We start from the raw sequence: 16450 nt of genomic DNA, 5'->3' as shown, positions 1-16450 counted from the left end.
GCGGGAAAATGTTTACTCCCTGTTATTGCTACTTACAGCTTCCCTTTTCCTCTTCTCCTAGCACAGCATGAAGCCAAAAACATTGCTCTGAGACGTTTGAGGTGCGCGCCTTGCCAGTCAGTATGCGCAAAGACGCTCGCAAAGAGAGAAGGGCGCCGACGCGGGACACGACACGAAATGCTACAAGCGACCGTCCGATCCGCGTCAGGAACGCCCACATCCGGTGTGGTCTAGTGGCTAGGATACCTGGCTTTCACCCAGGAGGCCCGGGTTCGATTCCCGGTACCGGAACGGAACTTTTTCCACACGAATCGTGACAAGTTTGAGCTGTCCGAGCTGCCGTTTCCTGTCCTGCTCGCAATATATCTACTGTTTCGTGACCGTCAGCAGAGTATAGACGAGGGAAGCAGACATCCGACGACCATAGAAATGGTGTACGGCTTCATGCCATACGTTTGCAGCGTAGGGCTGAGCGAGCGCAACTGTCGAGGCCCGTTAGCTCAGTTGGTTAGAGCGTCGTGCTAATAACGCGAAGGTCGTGGGTTCGATCCCCCCACGGGCCACAACGCTTTTACTACCACGAAAAGGCAGCGCCGATTTCAGCTGGCGAGTGTGATGACCAAAAGATCATCACCCTGCGTGGAAGTTGACAGAGGATCCGAACCCGACTTGTCGGGAAGCGCTACAGCATTCACTCGGCAATGGCCATAATACGTTGAATACACTGGTTCTCAACCGATAAAGAGAAGATGAAAGGAAATGTCCGATTGCCGATGCGTAACAACTTTGGCCCTTGTCGGTACTTGGGCGGGAGAGCGCATGGGGACACAGGGTACTGTTGGCAGTTTTACTTCCTATTTTTCTTTCTCCTTTGTTTTCGGAGCTACAGCCCGGTTCGGTCAGGGAGACGCCACCGTGAAATGAACGGGCGTGCTGTGTGTACATCGCCCCGCCTCTCCTTACCTCTCTCAGTCGTTTCTCGTGCTTGTCGTTTTGATATAGGCCGATTGGAGAGCGTCAGCTCTCGCGTCAGCTGAGCAAAGTCGAGACAAGTCGAGACAGTCGAGACACACTATAGGCTGGTCTGCAGCGAGTAAGAGGGGGAAAAAACATTAAGTTAAGGGCGCGTGGCGAAAGTACTCATACGTGACATTAAAAAGCCTGTTGCGGTGGCCGGGAATCGAACCCGGACCAACTGCTTGGAAGGCAACTATGCTGACCATTACACCACCACCGCACAAGCGAGCGCCCCGACGCCGCGCTGTGTCGGCTTCCCGCCTGTCGGCAGCGGCCGAAGGTGATCGTACCTGGCAGGCGCATTTCGAGGTAGGCTAGGGGAGCACATCCAGGCGCGTTCGGACAGCGTATCCGCGCACATTTCGCATCCTTGGCAAGAGTCGGCGCCGGCGACGCAAGAGTACGCAGAGGACCGCGTTCTGGCGGCATTTTTAAGCAGTACAGTGCAGGATTCAGCGTCTGCAGCATCTTCTCGACAGAATGCTACGGCGCTTGACGGCAGTCCCACTTTCCCTTGAGACATCTGCTCGGGAAGCAGCGTGCAGTTACTACCGGCCCGAGCATCGGTGGTTCAGTGGTAGAATGCTCGCCTGCCACGCGGGCGGCCCGGGTTCGATTCCCGGCCGATGCATCATTTTGCTTTTCCCACGATAATGCTGCCGTGTGGCTTGCGCGCTTGAGATGCACGATCCACATGAATGTATAGCAGGATTCCCTTGAGAAGAACCGAGAACGCAGCACTCGCGGGTCCCCACTAGGACGCTCGCATGGTGTTCTACAGACTAGCGTCGGCCTGGCCTCGCAAGTTGCTGTGTCCAGGTGCCTCCGAGGCACTGAACGTTAACGACAAGGAGTGCTGCCTATCGTTTGCAAATCTGCAGCAACACCGCAATCAACTGGGCTGGCAATGCACGTGTAGCAACAGAACACGTTATCCAGGAAGTACAGTGTCTTTACGTCTAACATTGGGTGTGGTACTTACCCAGTTTCCAGGACAAGCGCTTCACCTGTGCCTCGGTAGCGCAGTAGGCAGCGCGTAAGTCTCATAATCTTAAGGTCGTGAGTTCGATCCTCACCCGGGGCATTTAATTTTCTGTGACTGATGGTGATGCTGTTGCTAGGGCACCAACTTATTTCTTGTTTTTTATCCACAACGTTTTCAACGCTTCAGCGGGAAAATGTTTACTCCCTGTTATTGCTACTTACAGCTTCCCTTTTCCTCTTCTCCTAGCACAGCATGAAGCCAAAAACATTGCTCTGAGACGTTTGAGGTGCGCGCCTTGCCAGTCAGTATGCGCAAAGACGCTCGCAAAGAGAGAAGGGCGCCGACGCGGGACACGACACGAAATGCTACAAGCGACCGTCCGATCCGCCGCAGGAACGCCCGCATCCGGTGTGGTCTAGTGGCTAGGATACCTGGCTTTCACCCAGGAGGCCCGGGTTCGATTCCCGGTACCGGAACGGAACTTTTTCCACACGAATCGTGACAAGTTTGAGCTGTCCGAGCTGCCGTTTCCCGTCCTGCTCGCAATATATCTACTGTTTCGTGACCGTCAGCAGAGTATAGACGAGGGAAGCAGACATCCGACGACCATAGAAATGGTGTACGGCTTCATGCCATACGTTTGCAGCGTAGGGCTGAGCGAGTGCAACTGTCGAGGCCCGTTAGCTCAGTTGGTTAGAGCGTCGTGCTAATAACGCGAAGGTCGTGGGTTCGATCCCCCCACGGGCCACAACGCTTTTACTACCACGAAAAGGCAGCGCCGATTTCAGCTGGCGAGTGTGATGACCAAAACATCATCACCCTGCGTGGAAGTTGACAGAGGATCCGAACCCGACTTGTCGGGAAGCGCTACAGCATTCACTCGGCAATGGCCATAATATGTTGAATACACTGGTTCTCAACCGATAAAGAGAAGATGAAAGGAAATGTCCGATTGCCGATGCGTAACAACTTTGGCCCTTGTCGGTACTTGGGCGGGAGAGCGCATGGGGACACAGGGTACTGTTGGCAGTTTTACTTCCTATTTTTCTTTCTCCTTTGTTTTCGGAGCTACAGCCCGATTCGGTCAGGGAGACGCCACCGTGAAATGAACGGGCGTGCTGTGTGTACATCGCCTCGCCTCTCCTTACCTCTCTCAGTCGTTTCTCGTGCTTGTCGTTTTGATATAGGCCGATTGGAGAGCGTCAGCTCTCGCGTCAGCTGAGCAAAGTCGAGACAAGTCGAGACAGTCGAGACACACTATAGGCTGGTCTGCAGCGAGTAAGAGGGGGAAAAAACATTAAGTTAAGGGCGCGTGGCGAAAGTACTCATACGTGACATTAAAAAGCCTGTTGCGGTGGCCGGGAATCGAACCCGGACCAACTGCTTGGAAGGCAACTATGCTGACCATTACACCACCACCGCACAAGCGAGCGCCCCGACGCCGCGCTGTGTCGGCTTCCCGCCTGTCGGCAGCGGCCGAAGGTGATCGTACCTGGCAGGCGCATTTCGAGGTAGGCTAGGGGAGCACATCCAGGCGCGTTCGGACAGCGTATCCGCGCACATTTCGCATCCTTGGCAAGAGTCGGCGCCGGCGACGCAAGAGTACGCAGAGGACCGCGTTCTGGCGGCATTTTTAAGCAGTACAGTGCAGGATTCAGCGTCTGCAGCATCTTCTCGACAGAATGCTACGGCGCTTGACGGCAGTCCCACTTTCCCTTGAGACATCTGCTCGGGAAGCAGCGTGCAGTTACTACCGGCCCGAGCATCGGTGGTTCAGTGGCAGAGTGCTCGCCTGCCACGCGGGCGGCCCGGGTTCGATTCCCGGCCGATGCATCATTTTGCTTTTCCCACGATAATGCTGCCGTGTGGCTTGCGCGCTTGAGATGCACGATCCACATGAATGTATAGCTGGATTCCCTTGAGAAGAACCGAGAACGCAGCACTCGCGGGTCCCCACTAGGACGCTCGCATGGTGTTCTACAGACTAGCGTCGGCCTGGCCTCACAAGTTGCTGTGTCCAGGTGCCTCCGAGGCACTGAACGTTAACGACAAGGAGTGCTGCCTATCGTTTGCAAAAGCTGCAGCAACACCGCAATCAACTGGGCTGGCAATGCACGTGTAGCAACAGAACACGTTATCCAGGAAGTACAGTGTCTTTACGTCTAACATTGGGTGTGGTACTTAGCCAGTTTCCAGGACAAGCGCTTCACCTGTGCCTCGGTAGCGCAGTAGGCAGCGCGTAAGTCTCATAATCTTAAGGTCGTGAGTTCGATCCTCACCCGGGGCATTTAATTTTCTGTGACTGATGGTGATGCTGTTGCTAGGGCACCAACTTATTTCTTGTTTGTTATCCACAACGTTTTCAACGCTTCAGCGGGAAAATGTTTACTCCCTGTTATTGCTACTTACAGCTTCCCTTTTCCTCTTCTCCTAGCACAGCATGAAGCCAAAAACATTGCTCTGAGACGTTTGAGGTGCGCGCCTTGCCAGTCAGTATGCGCAAAGACGCTCGCAAAGAGAGAAGGGCGCCGACGCGGGACACGACACGAAATGCTACAAGCGACCGTCCGATCCGCGTCAGGAACGCCCACATCCGGTGTGGTCTAGTGGCTAGGATACCTGGCTTTCACCCAGGAGGCCCGGGTTCGATTCCCGGTACCGGAACGGAACTTTTTCCACACGAATCGTGACAAGTTTGAGCTGTCCGAGCTGCCGTTTCCCGTCCTGCTCGCAATATATCTACTGTTTCGTGACCGTCAGCAGAGTATAGACGAGGGAAGCAGACATCCGACGACCATAGAAATGGTGTACGGCTTCATGCCATACGTTTGCAGCGTAGGGCTGAGCGAGCGCAACTGTCGAGGCCCGTTAGCTCAGTTGGTTAGAGCGTCGTGCTAATAACGCGAAGGTCGTGGGTTCGATCCCCCCACGGGCCACAACGCTTTTACTACCACGAAAAGGCAGCGCCGATTTCAGCTGGCGAGTGTGATGACCAAAACATCATCACCCTGCGTGGAAGTTGACAGAGGATCCGAACCCGACTTGTCGGGAAGCGCTACAGCATTCACTCGGCAATGGCCATAATATGTTGAATACACTGGTTCTCAACCGATAAAGAGAAGATGAAAGGATATGTCCGATTGCCGATGCGTAACAACTTTGGCCCTTGTCGGTACTTGGGCGGGAGAGCGCATGGGGACACAGGGTACTGTTGGCAGTTTTACTTCCTATTTTTCTTTCTCCTTTGTTTTCGGAGCTACAGCCCGATTCGGTCAGGGAGACGCCACCGTGAAATGAACGGGCGTGCTGTGTGTACATCGCCTCGCCTCTCCTTACCTCTCTCAGTCGTTTCTCGTGCTTGTCGTTTTGATATAGGCCGATTGGAGAGCGTCAGCTCTCGCGTCAGCTGAGCAAAGTCGAGACAAGTCGAGACAGTCGAGACACACTATAGGCTGGTCTGCAGCGAGTAAGAGGGGGAAAAAACATTAAGTTAAGGGCGCGTGGCGAAAGTACTCATACGTGACATTAAAAAGCCTGTTGCGGTGGCCGGGAATCGAACCCGGACCAACTGCTTGGAAGGCAACTATGCTGACCATTACACCACCACCGCACAAGCGAGCGCCCCGACGCCGCGCTGTGTCGGCTTCCCGCCTGTCGGCAGCGGCCGAAGGTGATCGTACCTGGCAGGCGCATTTCGAGGTAGGCTAGGGGAGCACATCCAGGCGCGTTCGGACAGCGTATCCGCGCACATTTCGCATCCTTGGCAAGAGTCGGCGCCGGCGACGCAAGAGTACGCAGAGGACCGCGTTCTGGCGGCATTTTTAAGCAGTACAGTGCAGGATTCAGCGTCTGCAGCATCTTCTCGACAGAATGCTACGGCGCTTGACGGCAGTCCCACTTTCCCTTGAGACATCTGCTCGGGAAGCAGCGTGCAGTTACTACCGGCCCGAGCATCGGTGGTTCAGTGGCAGAGTGCTCGCCTGCCACGCGGGCGGCCCGGGTTCGATTCCCGGCCGATGCATCATTTTGCTTTTCCCACGATAATGCTGCCGTGTGGCTTGCGCGCTTGAGATGCACGATCCACATGAATGTATAGCTGGATTCCCTTGAGAAGAACCGAGAACGCAGCACTCGCGGGTCCCCACTAGGACGCTCGCATGGTGTTCTACAGACTAGCGTCGGCCTGGCCTCACAAGTTGCTGTGTCCAGGTGCCTCCGAGGCACTGAACGTTAACGACAAGGAGTGCTGCCTATCGTTTGCAAAAGCTGCAGCAACACCGCAATCAACTGGGCTGGCAATGCACGTGTAGCAACAGAACACGTTATCCAGGAAGTACAGTGTCTTTACGTCTAACATTGGGTGTGGTACTTAGCCAGTTTCCAGGACAAGCGCTTCACCTGTGCCTCGGTAGCGCAGTAGGCAGCGCGTAAGTCTCATAATCTTAAGGTCGTGAGTTCGATCCTCACCCGGGGCATTTAATTTTCTGTGACTGATGGTGATGCTGTTGCTAGGGCACCAACTTATTTCTTGTTTGTTATCCACAACGTTTTCAACGCTTCAGCGGGAAAATGTTTACTCCCTGTTATTGCTACTTACAGCTTCCCTTTTCCTCTTCTCCTAGCACAGCATGAAGCCAAAAACATTGCTCTGAGACGTTTGAGGTGCGCGCCTTGCCAGTCAGTATGCGCAAAGACGCTCGCAAAGAGAGAAGGGCGCCGACGCGGGACACGACACGAAATGCTACAAGCGACCGTCCGATCCGCGTCAGGAACGCCCACATCCGGTGTGGTCTAGTGGCTAGGATACCTGGCTTTCACCCAGGAGGCCCGGGTTCGATTCCCGGTACCGGAACGGAACTTTTTCCACACGAATCGTGACAAGTTTGAGCTGTCCGAGCTGCCGTTTCCCGTCCTGCTCGCAATATATCTACTGTTTCGTGACCGTCAGCAGAGTATAGACGAGGGAAGCAGACATCCGACGACCATAGAAATGGTGTACGGCTTCATGCCATACGTTTGCAGCGTAGGGCTGAGCGAGCGCAACTGTCGAGGCCCGTTAGCTCAGTTGGTTAGAGCGTCGTGCTAATAACGCGAAGGTCGTGGGTTCGATCCCCCCACGGGCCACAACGCTTTTACTACCACGAAAAGGCAGCGCCGATTTCAGCTGGCGAGTGTGATGACCAAAACATCATCACCCTGCGTGGAAGTTGACAGAGGATCCGAACCCGACTTGTCGGGAAGCGCTACAGCATTCACTCGGCAATGGCCATAATATGTTGAATACACTGGTTCTCAACCGATAAAGAGAAGATGAAAGGAAATGTCCGATTGCCGATGCGTAACAACTTTGGCCCTTGTCGGTACTTGGGCGGGAGAGCGCATGGGGACACAGGGTACTGTTGGCAGTTTTACTTCCTATTTTTCTTTCTCCTTTGTTTTCGGAGCTACAGCCCGATTCGGTCAGGGAGACGCCACCGTGAAATGAACGGGCGTGCTGTGTGTACATCGCCTCGCCTCTCCTTACCTCTCTCAGTCGTTTCTCGTGCTTGTCGTTTTGATATAGGCCGATTGGAGAGCGTCAGCTCTCGCGTCAGCTGAGCAAAGTCGAGACAAGTCGAGACAGTCGAGACACACTATAGGCTGGTCTGCAGCGAGTAAGAGGGGGAAAAAACATTAAGTTAAGGGCGCGTGGCGAAAGTACTCATACGTGACATTAAAAAGCCTGTTGCGGTGGCCGGGAATCGAACCCGGACCAACTGCTTGGAAGGCAACTATGCTGACCATTACACCACCACCGCACAAGCGAGCGCCCCGACGCCGCGCTGTGTCGGCTTCCCGCCTGTCGGCAGCGGCCGAAGGTGATCGTACCTGGCAGGCGCATTTCGAGGTAGGCTAGGGGAGCACATCCAGGCGCGTTCGGACAGCGTATCCGCGCACATTTCGCATCCTTGGCAAGAGTCGGCGCCGGCGACGCAAGAGTACGCAGAGGACCGCGTTCTGGCGGCATTTTTAAGCAGTACAGTGCAGGATTCAGCGTCTGCAGCATCTTCTCGACAGAATGCTACGGCGCTTGACGGCAGTCCCACTTTCCCTTGAGACATCTGCTCGGGAAGCAGCGTGCAGTTACTACCGGCCCGAGCATCGGTGGTTCAGTGGCAGAGTGCTCGCCTGCCACGCGGGCGGCCCGGGTTCGATTCCCGGCCGATGCATCATTTTGCTTTTCCCACGATAATGCTGCCGTGTGGCTTGCGCGCTTGAGATGCACGATCCACATGAATGTATAGCAGGATTCCCTTGAGAAGAACCGAGAACGCAGCACTCGCGGGTCCCCACTAGGACGCTCGCATGGTGTTCTACAGACTAGCGTCGGCCTGGCCTCGCAAGTTGCTGTGTCCAGGTGCCTCCGAGGCACTGAACGTTAACGACAAGGAGTGCTGCCTATCGTTTGCAAATCTGCAGCAACACCGCAATCAACTGGGCTGGCAATGCACGTGTAGCAACAGAACACGTTATCCAGGAAGTACAGTGTCTTTACGTCTAACATTGGGTGTGGTACTTACCCAGTTTCCAGGACAAGCGCTTCACCTGTGCCTCGGTAGCGCAGTAGGCAGCGCGTAAGTCTCATAATCTTAAGGTCGTGAGTTCGATCCTCACCCGGGGCATTTAATTTTCTGTGACTGATGGTGATGCTGTTGCTAGGGCACCAACTTATTTCTTGTTTTTTATCCACAACGTTTTCAACGCTTCAGCGGGAAAATGTTTACTCCCTGTTATTGCTACTTACAGCTTCCCTTTTCCTGTTCTCCTAGCACAGCATGAAGCCAAAAACATTGCTCTGAGACGTTTGAGGTGCGCGCCTTGCCAGTCAGTATGCGCAAAGACGCTCGCAAAGAGAGAAGGGCGCCGACGCGGGACACGACACGAAATGCTACAAGCGACCGTCCGATCCGCCGCAGGAACGCCCGCATCCGGTGTGGTCTAGTGGCTAGGATACCTGGCTTTCACCCAGGAGGCCCGGGTTCGATTCCCGGTACCGGAACGGAACTTTTTCCACACGAATCGTGACAAGTTTGAGCTGTCCGAGCTGCCGTTTCCCGTCCTGCTCGCAATATATCTACTGTTTCGTGACCGTCAGCAGAGTATAGACGAGGGAAGCAGACATCCGACGACCATAGAAATGGTGTACGGCTTCATGCCATACGTTTGCAGCGTAGGGCTGAGCGAGTGCAACTGTCGAGGCCCGTTAGCTCAGTTGGTTAGAGCGTCGTGCTAATAACGCGAAGGTCGTGGGTTCGATCCCCCCACGGGCCACAACGCTTTTACTACCACGAAAAGGCAGCGCCGATTTCAGCTGGCGAGTGTGATGACCAAAACATCATCACCCTGCGTGGAAGTTGACAGAGGATCCGAACCCGACTTGTCGGGAAGCGCTACAGCATTCACTCGGCAATGGCCATAATATGTTGAATACACTGGTTCTCAACCGATAAAGAGAAGATGAAAGGAAATGTCCGATTGCCGATGCGTAACAACTTTGGCCCTTGTCGGTACTTGGGCGGGAGAGCGCATGGGGACACAGGGTACTGTTGGCAGTTTTACTTCCTATTTTTCTTTCTCCTTTGTTTTCGGAGCTACAGCCCGATTCGGTCAGGGAGACGCCACCGTGAAATGAACGGGCGTGCTGTGTGTACATCGCCCCGCCTCTCCTTACCTCTCTCAGTCGTTTCTCGTGCTTGTCGTTTTGATATAGGCCGATTGGAGAGCGTCAGCTCTCGCGTCAGCTGAGCAAAGTCGAGACAAGTCGAGACAGTCGAGACACACTATAGGCTGGTCTGCAGCGAGTAAGAGGGGGAAAAAACATTAAGTTAAGGGCGCGTGGCGAAAGTACTCATACGTGACATTAAAAAGCCTGTTGCGGTGGCCGGGAATCGAACCCGGACCAACTGCTTGGAAGGCAACTATGCTGACCATTACACCACCACCGCACAAGCGAGCGCCCCGACGCCGCGCTGTGTCGGCTTCCCGCCTGTCGGCAGCGGCCGAAGGTGATCGTACCTGGCAGGCGCATTTCGAGGTAGGCTAGGGGAGCACATCCAGGCGCGTTCGGACAGCGTATCCGCGCACATTTCGCATCCTTGGCAAGAGTCGGCGCCGGCGACGCAAGAGTACGCAGAGGACCGCGTTCTGGCGGCATTTTTAAGCAGTACAGTGCAGGATTCAGCGTCTGCAGCATCTTCTCGACAGAATGCTACGGCGCTTGACGGCAGTCCCACTTTCCCTTGAGACATCTGCTCGGGAAGCAGCGTGCAGTTACTACCGGCCCGAGCATCGGTGGTTCAGTGGTAGAATGCTCGCCTGCCACGCGGGCGGCCCGGGTTCGATTCCCGGCCGATGCATCATTTTGCTTTTCCCACGATAATGCTGCCGTGTGGCTTGCGCGCTTGAGATGCACGATCCACATGAATGTATAGCAGGATTCCCTTGAGAAGAACCGAGAACGCAGCACTCGCGGGTCCCCACTAGGACGCTCGCATGGTGTTCTACAGACTAGCGTCGGCCTGGCCTCGCAAGTTGCTGTGTCCAGGTGCCTCCGAGGCACTGAACGTTAACGACAAGGAGTGCTGCCTATCGTTTGCAAATCTGCAGCAACACCGCAATCAACTGGGCTGGCAATGCACGTGTAGCAACAGAACACGTTATCCAGGAAGTACAGTGTCTTTACGTCTAACATTGGGTGTGGTACTTACCCAGTTTCCAGGACAAGCGCTTCACCTGTGCCTCGGTAGCGCAGTAGGCAGCGCGTAAGTCTCATAATCTTAAGGTCGTGAGTTCGATCCTCACCCGGGGCATTTAATTTTCTGTGACTGATGGTGATGCTGTTGCTAGGGCACCAACTTATTTCTTGTTTGTTATCCACAACGTTTTCAACGCTTCAGCGGGAAAATGTTTACTCCCTGTTATTGCTACTTACAGCTTCCCTTTTCCTCTTCTCCTAGCACAGCATGAAGCCAAAAACATTGCTCTGAGACGTTTGAGGTGCGCGCCTTGCCAGTCAGTATGCGCAAAGACGCTCGCAAAGAGAGAAGGGCGCCGACGCGGGACACGACACGAAATGCTACAAGCGACCGTCCGATCCGCCGCAGGAACGCCCGCATCCGGTGTGGTCTAGTGGCTAGGATACCTGGCTTTCACCCAGGAGGCCCGGGTTCGATTCCCGGTACCGGAACGGAACTTTTTCCACACGAATCGTGACAAGTTTGAGCTGTCCGAGCTGCCGTTTCCCGTCCTGCTCGCAATATATCTACTGTTTCGTGACCGTCAGCAGAGTATAGACGAGGGAAGCAGACATCCGACGACCATAGAAATGGTGTACGGCTTCATGCCATACGTTTGCAGCGTAGGGCTGAGCGAGTGCAACTGTCGAGGCCCGTTAGCTCAGTTGGTTAGAGCGTCGTGCTAATAACGCGAAGGTCGTGGGTTCGATCCCCCCACGGGCCACAACGCTTTTACTACCACGAAAAGGCAGCGCCGATTTCAGCTGGCGAGTGTGATGACCAAAACATCATCACCCTGCGTGGAAGTTGACAGAGGATCCGAACCCGACTTGTCGGGAAGCGCTACAGCATTCACTCGGCAATGGCCATAATATGTTGAATACACTGGTTCTCAACCGATAAAGAGAAGATGAAAGGAAATGTCCGATTGCCGATGCGTAACAACTTTGGCCCTTGTCGGTACTTGGGCGGGAGAGCGCATGGGGACACAGGGTACTGTTGGCAGTTTTACTTCCTATTTTTCTTTCTCCTTTGTTTTCGGAGCTACAGCCCGATTCGGTCAGGGAGACGCCACCGTGAAATGAACGGGCGTGCTGTGTGTACATCGCCCCGCCTCTCCTTACCTCTCTCAGTCGTTTCTCGTGCTTGTCGTTTTGATATAGGCCGATTGGAGAGCGTCAGCTCTCGCGTCAGCTGAGCAAAGTCGAGACAAGTCGAGACAGTCGAGACACACTATAGGCTGGTCTGCAGCGAGTAAGAGGGGGAAAAAACATTAAGTTAAGGGCGCGTGGCGAAAGTACTCATACGTGACATTAAAAAGCCTGTTGCGGTGGCCGGGAATCGAACCCGGACCAACTGCTTGGAAGGCAACTATGCTGACCATTACACCACCACCGCACAAGCGAGCGCCCCGACGCCGCGCTGTGTCGGCTTCCCGCCTGTCGGCAGCGGCCGAAGGTGATCGTACCTGGCAGGCGCATTTCGAGGTAGGCTAGGGGAGCACATCCAGGCGCGTTCGGACAGCGTATCCGCGCACATTTCGCATCCTTGGCAAGAGTCGGCGCCGGCGACGCAAGAGTACGCAGAGGACCGCGTTCTGGCGGCATTTTTAAGCAGTACAGTGCAGGATTCAGCGTCTGCAGCATCTTCTCGACAGAATGCTACGGCGCTTGACGGCAGTCCCACTTTCCCTTGAGACATCTGCTCGGGAAGCAGCGTGCAGTTACTACCGGCCCGAGCATCGGTGGTTCAGTGGCAGAGTGCTCGCCTGCCACGCGGGCGGCCCGGGTTCGATTCCCGGCCGATGCATCATTTTGCTTTTCCCACGATAATGCTGCCGTGTGGCTTGCGCGCTTGAGATGCACGATCCACATGAATGTATAGCTGGATTCCCTTGAGAAGAACCGAGAACGCAGCACTCGCGGGTCCCCACTAGGACGCTCGCATGGTGTTCTACAGACTAGCGTCGGCCTGGCCTCACAAGTTGCTGTGTCCAGGTGCCTCCGAGGCACTGAACGTTAACGACAAGGAGTGCTGCCTATCGTTTGCAAAAGCTGCAGCAACACCGCAATCAACTGGGCTGGCAATGCACGTGTAGCAACAGAACACGTTATCCAGGAAGTACAGTGTCTTTACGTCTAACATTGGGTGTGGTACTTAGCCAGTTTCCAGGACAAGCGCTTCACCTGTGCCTCGGTAGCGCAGTAGGCAGCGCGTAAGTCTCATAATCTTAAGGTCGTGAGTTCGATCCTCACCCGGGGCATTTAATTTTCTGTGACTGATGGTGATGCTGTTGCTAGGGCACCAACTTATTTCTTGTTTGTTATCCACAACGTTTTCAACGCTTCAGCGGGAAAATGTTTACTCCCTGTTATTGCTACTTACAGCTTCCCTTTTCCTCTTCTCCTAGCACAGCATGAAGCCAAAAACATTGCTCTGAGACGTTTGAGGTGCGCGCCTTGCCAGTCAGTATGCGCAAAGACGCTCGCAAAGAGAGAAGGGCGCCGACGCGGGACACGACACGAAATGCTACAAGCGACCGTCCGATCCGCGTCAGGAACGCCCACATCCGGTGTGGTCTAGTGGCTAGGATACCTGGCTTTCACCCAGGAGGCCCGGGTTCGATTCCCGGTACCGGAACGGAACTTTTTCCACACGAATCGTGACAAGTTTGAGCTGTCCGAGCTGCCGTTTCCTGTCCTGCTCGCAATATATCTACTGTTTCGTGACCGTCAGCAGAGTATAGACGAGGGAAGCAGACATCCGACGACCATAGAAATGGTGTACGGCTTCATGCCATACGTTTGCAGCGTAGGGCTGAGCGAGCGCAACTGTCGAGGCCCGTTAGCTCAGTTGGTTAGAGCGTCGTGCTAATAACGCGAAGGTCGTGGGTTCGATCCCCCCACGGGCCACAACGCTTTTACTACCACGAAAAGGCAGCGCCGATTTCAGCTGGCGAGTGTGATGACCAAAAGATCATCACCCTGCGTGGAAGTTGACAGAGGATCCGAACCCGACTTGTCGGGAAGCGCTACAGCATTCACTCGGCAATGGCCATAATATGTTGAATACACTGGTTCTCAACCGATAAAGAGAAGATGAAAGGAAATGTCCGATTGCCGATGCGTAACAACTTTGGCCCTTGTCGGTACTTGGGCGGGAGAGCGCATGGGGACACAGGGTACTGTTGGCAGTTTTACTTCCTATTTTTCTTTCTCCTTTGTTTTCGGAGCTACAGCCCGATTCGGTCAGGGAGACGCCACCGTGAAATGAACGGGCGTGCTGTGTGTACATCGCCTCGCCTCTCCTTACCTCTCTCAGTCGTTTCTCGTGCTTGTCGTTTTGATATAGGCCGATTGGAGAGCGTCAGCTCTCGCGTCAGCTGAGCAAAGTCGAGACAAGTCGAGACAGTCGAGACACACTATAGGCTGGTCTGCAGCGAGTAAGAGGGGGAAAAAACATTAAGTTAAGGGCGCGTGGCGAAAGTACTCATACGTGACATTAAAAAGCCTGTTTCGGTGGCCGGGAATCGAACCCGGACCAACTGCTTGGAAGGCAACTATGCTGACCATTACACCACCACCGCACAAGCGAGCGCCCCGACGCCGCGCTGTGTCGGCTTCCCGCCTGTCGGCAGCGGCCGAAGGTGATCGTACCTGGCAGGCGCATTTCGAGGTAGGCTAGGGGAGCACATCCAGGCGCGTTCGGACAGCGTATCCGCGCACATTTCGCATCCTTGGCAAGAGTCGGCGCCGGCGACGCAAGAGTACGCAGAGGACCGCGTTCTGGCGGCATTTTTAAGCAGTACAGTGCAGGATTCAGCGTCTGCAGCATCTTCTCGACAGAATGCTACGGCGCTTGACGGCAGTCCCACTTTCCCTTGAGACATCTGCTCGGGAAGCAGCGTGCAGTTACTACCGGCCCGAGCATCGGTGGTTCAGTGGCAGAGTGCTCGCCTGCCACGCGGGCGGCCCGGGTTCGATTCCCGGCCGATGCATCATTTTGCTTTTCCCACGATAATGCTGCCGTGTGGCTTGCGCGCTTGAGATGCACGATCCACATGAATGTATAGCTGGATTCCCTTGAGAAGAACCGAGAACGCAGCACTCGCGGGTCCCCACTAGGACGCTCGCATGGTGTTCTACAGACTAGCGTCGGCCTGGCCTCACAAGTTGCTGTGTCCAGGTGCCTCCGAGGCACTGAACGTTAACGACAAGGAGTGCTGCCTATCGTTTGCAAAAGCTGCAGCAACACCGCAATCAACTGGGCTGGCAATGCACGTGTAGCAACAGAACACGTTATCCAGGAAGTACAGTGTCTTTACGTCTAACATTGGGTGTGGTACTTAGCCAGTTTCCAGGACAAGCGCTTCACCTGTGCCTCGGTAGCGCAGTAGGCAGCGCGTAAGTCTCATAATCTTAAGGTCGTGAGTTCGATCCTCACCCGGGGCATTTAATTTTCTGTGACTGATGGTGATGCTGTTGCTAGGGCACCAACTTATTTCTTGTTTGTTATCCACAACGTTTTCAACGCTTCAGCGGGAAAATGTTTACTCCCTGTTATTGCTACTTACAGCTTCCCTTTTCCTCTTCTCCTAGCACAGCATGAAGCCAAAAACATTGCTCTGAGACGTTTGAGGTGCGCGCCTTGCCAGTCAGTATGCGCAAAGACGCTCGCAAAGAGAGAAGGGCGCCGACGCGGGACACGACACGAAATGCTACAAGCGACCGTCCGATCCGCGTCAGGAACGCCCACATCCGGTGTGGTCTAGTGGCTAGGATACCTGGCTTTCACCCAGGAGGCCCGGGTTCGATTCCCGGTACCGGAACGGAACTTTTTCCACACGAATCGTGACAAGTTTGAGCTGTCCGAGCTGCCGTTTCCTGTCCTGCTCGCAATATATCTACTGTTTCGTGACCGTCAGCAGAGTATAGACGAGGGAAGCAGACATCCGACGACCATAGAAATGGTGTACGGCTTCATGCCATACGTTTGCAGCGTAGGGCTGAGCGAGCGCAACTGTCGAGGCCCGTTAGCTCAGTTGGTTAGAGCGTCGTGCTAATAACGCGAAGGTCGTGGGTTCGATCCCCCCACGGGCCACAACGCTTTTACTACCACGAAAAGGCAGCGCCGATTTCAGCTGGCGAGTGTGATGACCAAAAGATCATCACCCTGCGTGGAAGTTGACAGAGGATCCGAACCCGACTTGTCGGGAAGCGCTACAGCATTCACTCGGCAATGGCCATAATATGTTGAATACACTGGTTCTCAACCGATAAAGAGAAGATGAAAGGAAATGTCCGATTGCCGATGCGTAACAACTTTGGCCCTTGTCGGTACTTGGGCGGGAGAGCGCATGGGGACACAGGGTACTGTTGGCAGTTTTACTTCCTATTTTTCTTTCTCCTTTGTTTTCGGAGCTACAGCCCGATTCGGTCAGGGAGACGCCACCGTGAAATGAACGGGCGTGCTGTGTGTACATCGCCTCGCCTCTCCTTACCTCTCTCAGTCGTTTCTCGTGCTTGTCGTTTTGATATAGGCCGATTGGAGAGCGTCAGCTCTCGCGTCAGCTGAGCAAAGTCGAGACAAGTCGAGACAGTCGAGACACACTATAGGCTGGTCTGCAGCGAGTAAGAGGGGGAAAAAACATTAAGTTAAGGGCGCGTGGCGAAAG

The 16450-nt window shown here is 54.6% G+C and overlaps 37 non-coding genes across 37 annotated transcripts; 30 read left to right on the top strand and 7 right to left on the bottom strand.

Moving 5' to 3' along the window:
- Positions 1-219: 219 nt before the first annotated feature.
- On the top strand, positions 220-291 carry Trnae-uuc (transfer RNA glutamic acid (anticodon UUC)). The gene has a single exon. It is a non-coding gene; the product is annotated as a tRNA-Glu (tRNA).
- Positions 292-489: 198 nt separating this feature from the next.
- Trnai-aau (transfer RNA isoleucine (anticodon AAU)) lies at positions 490-563 on the top strand. The gene has a single exon. It is a non-coding gene; the product is annotated as a tRNA-Ile (tRNA).
- Positions 564-1165: 602 nt separating this feature from the next.
- Trnag-ucc (transfer RNA glycine (anticodon UCC)) lies at positions 1166-1237 on the bottom strand. The gene has a single exon. It is a non-coding gene; the product is annotated as a tRNA-Gly (tRNA).
- A 340-nt stretch (positions 1238-1577) lies between these two features.
- Positions 1578-1648, top strand: Trnag-gcc (transfer RNA glycine (anticodon GCC)). Its single transcript has one exon. It is a non-coding gene; the product is annotated as a tRNA-Gly (tRNA).
- Positions 1649-2028: 380 nt separating this feature from the next.
- Positions 2029-2101, top strand: Trnam-cau (transfer RNA methionine (anticodon CAU)). The gene has a single exon. It is a non-coding gene; the product is annotated as a tRNA-Met (tRNA).
- A 305-nt stretch (positions 2102-2406) lies between these two features.
- On the top strand, positions 2407-2478 carry Trnae-uuc (transfer RNA glutamic acid (anticodon UUC)). The gene has a single exon. It is a non-coding gene; the product is annotated as a tRNA-Glu (tRNA).
- Positions 2479-2676: 198 nt separating this feature from the next.
- On the top strand, positions 2677-2750 carry Trnai-aau (transfer RNA isoleucine (anticodon AAU)). Its single transcript has one exon. It is a non-coding gene; the product is annotated as a tRNA-Ile (tRNA).
- Positions 2751-3352: 602 nt separating this feature from the next.
- Positions 3353-3424, bottom strand: Trnag-ucc (transfer RNA glycine (anticodon UCC)). Its single transcript has one exon. It is a non-coding gene; the product is annotated as a tRNA-Gly (tRNA).
- Positions 3425-3764: 340 nt separating this feature from the next.
- On the top strand, positions 3765-3835 carry Trnag-gcc (transfer RNA glycine (anticodon GCC)). The gene has a single exon. It is a non-coding gene; the product is annotated as a tRNA-Gly (tRNA).
- A 381-nt stretch (positions 3836-4216) lies between these two features.
- Trnam-cau (transfer RNA methionine (anticodon CAU)) lies at positions 4217-4289 on the top strand. Its single transcript has one exon. It is a non-coding gene; the product is annotated as a tRNA-Met (tRNA).
- Positions 4290-4594: 305 nt separating this feature from the next.
- Trnae-uuc (transfer RNA glutamic acid (anticodon UUC)) lies at positions 4595-4666 on the top strand. The gene has a single exon. It is a non-coding gene; the product is annotated as a tRNA-Glu (tRNA).
- Positions 4667-4864: 198 nt separating this feature from the next.
- On the top strand, positions 4865-4938 carry Trnai-aau (transfer RNA isoleucine (anticodon AAU)). The gene has a single exon. It is a non-coding gene; the product is annotated as a tRNA-Ile (tRNA).
- Positions 4939-5540: 602 nt separating this feature from the next.
- Positions 5541-5612, bottom strand: Trnag-ucc (transfer RNA glycine (anticodon UCC)). Its single transcript has one exon. It is a non-coding gene; the product is annotated as a tRNA-Gly (tRNA).
- Positions 5613-5952: 340 nt separating this feature from the next.
- Positions 5953-6023, top strand: Trnag-gcc (transfer RNA glycine (anticodon GCC)). The gene has a single exon. It is a non-coding gene; the product is annotated as a tRNA-Gly (tRNA).
- Positions 6024-6404: 381 nt separating this feature from the next.
- On the top strand, positions 6405-6477 carry Trnam-cau (transfer RNA methionine (anticodon CAU)). The gene has a single exon. It is a non-coding gene; the product is annotated as a tRNA-Met (tRNA).
- Positions 6478-6782: 305 nt separating this feature from the next.
- Trnae-uuc (transfer RNA glutamic acid (anticodon UUC)) lies at positions 6783-6854 on the top strand. Its single transcript has one exon. It is a non-coding gene; the product is annotated as a tRNA-Glu (tRNA).
- Positions 6855-7052: 198 nt separating this feature from the next.
- Positions 7053-7126, top strand: Trnai-aau (transfer RNA isoleucine (anticodon AAU)). Its single transcript has one exon. It is a non-coding gene; the product is annotated as a tRNA-Ile (tRNA).
- Positions 7127-7728: 602 nt separating this feature from the next.
- Positions 7729-7800, bottom strand: Trnag-ucc (transfer RNA glycine (anticodon UCC)). Its single transcript has one exon. It is a non-coding gene; the product is annotated as a tRNA-Gly (tRNA).
- Positions 7801-8140: 340 nt separating this feature from the next.
- Positions 8141-8211, top strand: Trnag-gcc (transfer RNA glycine (anticodon GCC)). The gene has a single exon. It is a non-coding gene; the product is annotated as a tRNA-Gly (tRNA).
- Positions 8212-8591: 380 nt separating this feature from the next.
- Trnam-cau (transfer RNA methionine (anticodon CAU)) lies at positions 8592-8664 on the top strand. Its single transcript has one exon. It is a non-coding gene; the product is annotated as a tRNA-Met (tRNA).
- Positions 8665-8969: 305 nt separating this feature from the next.
- Trnae-uuc (transfer RNA glutamic acid (anticodon UUC)) lies at positions 8970-9041 on the top strand. The gene has a single exon. It is a non-coding gene; the product is annotated as a tRNA-Glu (tRNA).
- A 198-nt stretch (positions 9042-9239) lies between these two features.
- Trnai-aau (transfer RNA isoleucine (anticodon AAU)) lies at positions 9240-9313 on the top strand. Its single transcript has one exon. It is a non-coding gene; the product is annotated as a tRNA-Ile (tRNA).
- A 602-nt stretch (positions 9314-9915) lies between these two features.
- Positions 9916-9987, bottom strand: Trnag-ucc (transfer RNA glycine (anticodon UCC)). The gene has a single exon. It is a non-coding gene; the product is annotated as a tRNA-Gly (tRNA).
- Positions 9988-10327: 340 nt separating this feature from the next.
- Trnag-gcc (transfer RNA glycine (anticodon GCC)) lies at positions 10328-10398 on the top strand. The gene has a single exon. It is a non-coding gene; the product is annotated as a tRNA-Gly (tRNA).
- A 380-nt stretch (positions 10399-10778) lies between these two features.
- Trnam-cau (transfer RNA methionine (anticodon CAU)) lies at positions 10779-10851 on the top strand. Its single transcript has one exon. It is a non-coding gene; the product is annotated as a tRNA-Met (tRNA).
- A 305-nt stretch (positions 10852-11156) lies between these two features.
- On the top strand, positions 11157-11228 carry Trnae-uuc (transfer RNA glutamic acid (anticodon UUC)). Its single transcript has one exon. It is a non-coding gene; the product is annotated as a tRNA-Glu (tRNA).
- Positions 11229-11426: 198 nt separating this feature from the next.
- Positions 11427-11500, top strand: Trnai-aau (transfer RNA isoleucine (anticodon AAU)). Its single transcript has one exon. It is a non-coding gene; the product is annotated as a tRNA-Ile (tRNA).
- Positions 11501-12102: 602 nt separating this feature from the next.
- On the bottom strand, positions 12103-12174 carry Trnag-ucc (transfer RNA glycine (anticodon UCC)). Its single transcript has one exon. It is a non-coding gene; the product is annotated as a tRNA-Gly (tRNA).
- A 340-nt stretch (positions 12175-12514) lies between these two features.
- Trnag-gcc (transfer RNA glycine (anticodon GCC)) lies at positions 12515-12585 on the top strand. Its single transcript has one exon. It is a non-coding gene; the product is annotated as a tRNA-Gly (tRNA).
- Positions 12586-12966: 381 nt separating this feature from the next.
- Positions 12967-13039, top strand: Trnam-cau (transfer RNA methionine (anticodon CAU)). The gene has a single exon. It is a non-coding gene; the product is annotated as a tRNA-Met (tRNA).
- Positions 13040-13344: 305 nt separating this feature from the next.
- Trnae-uuc (transfer RNA glutamic acid (anticodon UUC)) lies at positions 13345-13416 on the top strand. Its single transcript has one exon. It is a non-coding gene; the product is annotated as a tRNA-Glu (tRNA).
- A 198-nt stretch (positions 13417-13614) lies between these two features.
- Trnai-aau (transfer RNA isoleucine (anticodon AAU)) lies at positions 13615-13688 on the top strand. The gene has a single exon. It is a non-coding gene; the product is annotated as a tRNA-Ile (tRNA).
- Positions 13689-14290: 602 nt separating this feature from the next.
- Positions 14291-14362, bottom strand: Trnag-ucc (transfer RNA glycine (anticodon UCC)). Its single transcript has one exon. It is a non-coding gene; the product is annotated as a tRNA-Gly (tRNA).
- Positions 14363-14702: 340 nt separating this feature from the next.
- Positions 14703-14773, top strand: Trnag-gcc (transfer RNA glycine (anticodon GCC)). The gene has a single exon. It is a non-coding gene; the product is annotated as a tRNA-Gly (tRNA).
- A 381-nt stretch (positions 14774-15154) lies between these two features.
- Positions 15155-15227, top strand: Trnam-cau (transfer RNA methionine (anticodon CAU)). The gene has a single exon. It is a non-coding gene; the product is annotated as a tRNA-Met (tRNA).
- Positions 15228-15532: 305 nt separating this feature from the next.
- On the top strand, positions 15533-15604 carry Trnae-uuc (transfer RNA glutamic acid (anticodon UUC)). Its single transcript has one exon. It is a non-coding gene; the product is annotated as a tRNA-Glu (tRNA).
- Positions 15605-15802: 198 nt separating this feature from the next.
- Positions 15803-15876, top strand: Trnai-aau (transfer RNA isoleucine (anticodon AAU)). The gene has a single exon. It is a non-coding gene; the product is annotated as a tRNA-Ile (tRNA).
- The last annotated feature ends 574 nt before the right edge of the window (positions 15877-16450 follow it).

The sequence above is a fragment of the Schistocerca nitens genome, unplaced genomic scaffold (assembly GCF_023898315.1).
Source record: "Schistocerca nitens isolate TAMUIC-IGC-003100 unplaced genomic scaffold, iqSchNite1.1 HiC_scaffold_250, whole genome shotgun sequence".
Lineage (NCBI taxonomy): Eukaryota > Metazoa > Arthropoda > Insecta > Orthoptera > Acrididae > Schistocerca > Schistocerca nitens.
The sequence above is the reverse complement of the archived record's forward strand: the minus strand, read 5'-3'. Positions and strand labels throughout refer to the sequence as shown.